At 37.2% G+C, this 6,000-nt stretch overlaps 1 protein-coding gene across 2 annotated transcripts in view; it reads right to left on the minus strand.

Moving 5' to 3' along the window:
• LOC149155683 (phototropin-2-like) overlaps positions 1–3,568 on the minus strand; it is a 523,795-nt gene extending 520,227 nt beyond the window's left edge. For both annotated transcript variants that reach the window (XM_089445926.1, XM_089445925.1), the window contains exon 1: positions 3,385–3,568. The gene's annotated coding sequence lies outside the window, so the exon portion shown is untranslated. The remainder of the gene's footprint in view (positions 1–3,384) is intronic.
• Between the last annotated feature and the right edge of the window lie 2,432 nt (positions 3,569–6,000).

Here is a 6,000-nt window from a genome sequence, read left to right on the forward strand (position 1 = left end):
GTTTTTTATGATAGCATTTATTCAACATAGAAGAAGACGTTTCATAGAAAACAATGATGACAATGTTAGACACCTAATCCTGGGGATTAAGTTTGGGTTAGTGTGTGTTATGGTGAGTAGTTATTGGAGTCCAAGAAACTTATGAAACTGAATCAATGGTTTACCTATTGTATTAATATGGACACACTATGTACATCATTCTTAGACACCAATCTTAATAATACAGTTGAGTTGGTGTCCAATTTGTTGTTGTTCTATAGTGGTATCAAAGCGGTTACAGGTCATACCACAAGAGATGTTTGAGAGAATTGACAAGTCTTGCAGTGAAGTGTACTTCATCTTCTCACCCTGTATCTGACAAGGGGGGAATTGATGGAATTGATCGTCTGCTACAGGTTCGAAGATTTTTCAAGCAACCCGAGCCAGAGGTAATCAGAGTTGTACTGCTACAACCTAGAGTCCGAGTTCAGAAATCAGATTTAGAGTTGTAGACAGAGTTGTTTTGATTTATGCTCTATGAGAATGAGCATGATTGCATGATTTTTGGCATGCTAAGACTTGTAAAGGAGCACTTCCACTAGTAGAAGATGTTAGATTAGGAATTGTTCCAGAGTTGGTTTGTTTGAGGAACTGCTATGATAGTTCCAAAGTTGATGGTCATCCTTAAACCATCATGAGACCTTGAGTTCTCCCATCTTTTGTATCGTTTGTGGTTTTCTATTAAAAACCACCATCCTTGATTTGCGGTCATCCTTTGAAAACCATTTTTGAGAGACATTCCGCTCTTGGCTGAGATGCATTTTTGCATTTTTAGCTCTCATTCTTGGACTTTGATACATCCCTTTGGATTAAGGGGGGAATGTTAGACACCTAATCCTCAGGATTAAGTTTGGGTTAGTGTGTGTTATGGTGAATAGTTATTGTAGTCCAAGAAACTTAGGAAATTGAATCAACGGTTTACCTATTGTATTATTATGTACACTATGTACATCATTCTTAAACACCATTCTTAATAATACAGTTCAGTTGGTTTCCAATTTTTTGTTGTTCTACAGATAAGATAGATAATGTTGATCTATTCTGTCATTGGAAAACTGTACTTTACCAGAAGAAAAGCCTCAAACATCAGCAGACCTTGGCTAAACATAGCCCCCTTTTCAGAATATGTTCTCCATTTTCTTTAAGGCAATGGATGTTCTCTGCTCGGAGGATATGATGTAGGAATACAGAAGCTTTCTCTTGACTTGCTACGGGGAGCCTGGTCATGCTTGTTTTTCTCATATTCCAGTTCAAAGAGCATTTCGACGATGGCAAAATTAGTGAGCAAACTTAGTAGTGGAGGTAAATCTCCCTGATTGCATGCCATTCCTTTTTTGCAAGTCAAAGAGGAAGCAAATTAAGTTGAGACAAACTTCTGTTCTAATAAATTTAATTTGGTGGCATACAGATGTTGTTGATATGCAGAGATGACTGATGGACAGAATTAAGATAATTGCTCACAAGCAAATCTGAACAAACCTTCCATAAATATATGCTAAATCTTAAAGCAAGGACTCACAAACAAATTCGAACCAAACCTTCCCTGAAAATATCTTGAATGTTAAAGCAAGTACTCACAAACAACGTCTTACTTTGAGAACATAACATCTCTAGGGCATCACATGCAACATTTTGATGCTAAATAATACTTGTTCTTATATTTAACAAGAAACTGAAGAAACCAGAACCTAAATGCTGATTAACAGGACAAATTCGTACAAAGAAATCATATAATGTTGCCATCATCTAGGATGCATATTATGCACAGAAATAACCTATTGAGGAAATAATCGGCAGTTTTATCATAAAGTTCATCGTCAGGATTATCTCTTATGGACTATAAAGTTCTTGAAGTAGGTGCTCTGCTTAGCCAAAAGATAAACTTCACTAGTAATCCGCTCAAATTCCCTTACTTTCAATTAGAATACAGTAAATTATCTACACCTTACTGCTATCAGGGCTGAAATTTCATAAAAGGAACGTTTCTGCAAACGTTTAGTACTTTAAAGGCCCCAACGCAGCACCAAAGCAAGCAAAGAGAAGTTCTTCATTGATGATAAAGGCTCAGACAGAAATTTCACTGAATTCCGTCCACAATATGCAATCCTATCAAATCCCCTTAGTTTTATCCAAAAACAGAGGAAATCGCCACGTCTTTACTGCTGTCAGCGCTCAAAATAGTAAAAAGATCGTTTCTGCTACATATTTAACTCTTCAAAAGCCGAAATGTGGCACTAAAGCAAGCTAAGAGATGCTCTTCATTAATGTCAACTGCTCTGCCTAGACTAAATTTCACCAAATTCCGATCACAATCCGCAATTCTCTGAATATCCAAAAACAGTCTATCCGACCGTTTCTACTACATCTTTAATATATCACGAGCTTCAGTGCAGCACTAAAGCATGCTAAGAAATATTCTTCATTAATGATAAATGTTTAGCCAGAGACTAAATTTCACTAAGTTGCTTCGACAATGTACAATCCTCTTAAATTCCCTTGACTTCATCCAAAAAAAAGACCAAATTGCCACACCTTACAGCTAGCGTCTTTCAGATTTCGTGTAAAGATCGTTTCTGCTACATATTTAATACTTCAAAAGCCGCGATGTGGCACTAAAGCAAGCTGAGAGTGCTCTCCATGAATGTTAAATTCTCAGACAGAATCGAAAGCTCCCTAAATCCCTTCGACAATATGCAATCCTCTGATATTCCCTTGATTTCACCCGAAAACAGCCTAAATTGTCACACCTTACCGCTATCCCTGTTCATATTTCGTAAAATGAACGTTGCTGCTACGCATTTAATACTTCAGAAGCTAAAGCGAGGAAAGAGACGTTCTTCATTCACGATATATGCTCAGAAAGAGACGAACTTTCACTAAATTCCATCCTTAATATTCTTCAATAACAATAAATTCTCAGGCACAGACTAAATTTCTTCCACAAAGTGCAATCCTCTAAATTTCCCTCGATTCCATCTGAAATGGACTAAATTGTTAAACCTTTAACGCTATCGGCTTAAAAAAATTGTTCAGCTCCCATTTCAATATATAATAATTAATATAAGAAATACCGAGCTCCTGCAACATATTTAATACTTCCCCGGCCCAAAGCAGACTCAATTGTCAAACGTTTACCGCTGTCGGCGCTCATAATTCGTAAAATATCAGTTACCAGTTCAAACAATAACAATTAATAAATAAATCTATCGAATTCTTGCGACACATTTAACACTTCAAGATGTGCGTAAAGCAAGTTAAGAGACACTCTTCATCAATGGTACTTTCCGGCAAGCGCATCTATAAAGAACTAAATTATTTATTATAAAGAACTAAATTATTTATTACCTGTTCCGGTTATGCACGTATGACGTTGTGCCGAATTTTTCGAATTAACTGTAAACATAAACATTAAGGTACCAGCGTTTCACACACAGATATTCGAGCAGACCAATTTTTTCCAATTTTAGCATCGTCGGAACTCACCGCACGCTACGAAATGTGGTCCGGGTGAATTTAGGAAGCGAAACACAGACACGCAACTCTCGTTTGCCGGCTCTTCTGGCCACCATTCAATACGCAGAACTTCAACTACTCTGCTAGCATAGAGTCTCGAAATTTTTCTTTATTTATCTCCTCTTTTAATTATTATACTTAAATAAACGGGACAGGACCTGACAGTGATTTTACAGCCCCGTAAGCTTGATGCGAGGTACACGTGAAACTTTTAGCCGAGTTTTATCCATTTTTATCCGTTTTATCCAACTTTTCACGAGTCCCCGTCTCAAATATCAGCCATCATCTTATCCTTGGTGTGCATGGTTTCATCATGATGAATATCTTTTGCATGTGCACCCCGAGGGGGTAGTCGTGAGCTGTGCCAGCAACCACAATTATCGATGGATGTATAATAATAAATATTTTTTCCTTTCCAATAGATTATGTATTACACACACAAGGATGCGAATATGGAATGGGTAAGGATCCTCATGACGTTAAGGATCCAAAGAATTCAACCCTGCTTTCGTGTATTCATATGTACCGTGCGTTAATTTTGTGGCGTTGCTGCTCTTTAGTTTTTCGTACATGTAGCTTTCTTTGACATATAATATGTGGCTACCAGTGAATCTTTGTATTTGAAAGCCTTTTAGCCATTCTTCTCTTCTCAAACATATTCTTCTTACTCTTACGACATAATATACACATTGAACAATTTTTAAATGGTTTGACTATGTAAGATAACTATGTGAGCAGGTTCCCAAGGTTGACCTTCCCTTCTTGGTCAACATTGATATTGAACTCTTCAATGTACAAGAGGTAGAGATAAGTATCAAGAAGTTGGGTGTTGGAAAAGCAAAAGACTTAGTTGAACTCTAAGCAGAATATCTAAAGTGGGGCTCAAAGATTCTTGCACCTCACATTACAAAAATCTTCAACAACATCATTCAATAGGGACTCCCCACAGATTGGACATCTAGCTTGGCAATACTTCTTTTCAAGAGAGGTGATGTCAATAATCCCTCCAATTAGCTATTTGGAAGCATGCTAGGAAACAAAATTAGCAAGTGGGCAGAAGAAAGAGATAAGCATGCTAAAGGGCAAGCAGGTTTTAGACCTAAACATTCCACAGTTGATCATTGTATAACTTTAAGGCACATCATTGAAAAAGTGTGGGAGAAAAAGGAAGAGGCCTTTTGTTGCTTTGTTGATTTCAAAAAAGCGTTTGACTCGGTTCCTAGAGATTAGCTTTGGCACAAAATGGAGTAACTTGGGTTCCTAAACATTTGAGAGTAGTTGTGCATAGGCTATATGAAGAGGTGAAAGTCAAAATTAGAACTTCAGCAGGCATTTCTGAAAGTTTTAGAAGCGATATCGGGGTCAAGCAAGGTTGCCCACTATCTCCTACCCTTTTTGGTTTATATATCGACAAGCTTGAGGAGTGGTTAAATTCGCAAGGGGGTGATAGTATCTATTTGGGCAAGTTTGTTATAAGGCTTCTTTTGTATGCAGATGACCTTATTCTGATTGCTAAATCGGCTCTTGGTTTGCAAGAGCACTTACTATCCCTTGAGCATTTTTGTAGAAGTGTGGGGATGCAAGTCAATATTAGCAAAACGAAAGTAGTGGTTTTCTCTAAGAAAAGAAAGCATAACCAGCATAGTTCTACTTTGAAGGCAACATTCTAGAAGAAGTTGCGGATTACAAATACCTCATAATTGACTTCAACAAAAATCTAAGCTGGAATGGTTGTAGAAAGAAAAGAACTTTGGGGGGTTGGAAAGAATATTATGCTTTTCAAAATAAGTGTAGAGAGGTAGAGTTATGAGACTAGAAAACCACTCAAACTCTTTTTGGGCTTCCAGTGATTCCGACGATTCTCTATGGTTGTGAACTATGGGCCAGCAGTACATCCGACATGCAGTGGAGACAAATTGAGAAAATTTAGATGATTACAAACAAATTCAAGATTAAAAGTGCAATCCCTTATGCTATCTTGTTAAGTGAAACAGGGACTACTCCTATTGAAGCAATTGCTATGGTGTGAGTCATAAGGTATTTAAAAAAAAAGTGAACAAATGGAAGAGGGTAGATGGCCTAAGGTTAACTTTAATGATAGATTGTGCAAGAGCAAAAAAACTTGGATGCAACAAAATAACAAATGGTTTAGTAGATGGGGTACTTACTTGAACGCGTGTCCCATAAACAACAAAGAGATAAAAGTTTTTGTTATGGAAAAGTTCCACAAGCGTACTTGGGATAAGGAGCTAGGAAGAAAGAAAAAGTACTATATTGAAGTGTTTAATCCCACTCATATTCATCAACCAAAAGCATACATAGAGGTCAATATCTCTTGGAGAGCCAAAATTCTTATTGCTCAGTTAAGGACTAATTCTCATCAACTCCGTAAAAGGCCAAAAGAAGTGTGGGAGGAAAGAGTATGCATTTTTTGTTCTTCCAGAAAAG

Source organism: Pinus tabuliformis, chromosome 9 (assembly GCF_031772625.1).
Source record: "Pinus tabuliformis cultivar Carrire ecotype Pingquan chromosome 9, CPIR1, whole genome shotgun sequence".
Taxonomy (NCBI): Eukaryota; Viridiplantae; Streptophyta; class Pinopsida; order Pinales; family Pinaceae; genus Pinus; species Pinus tabuliformis.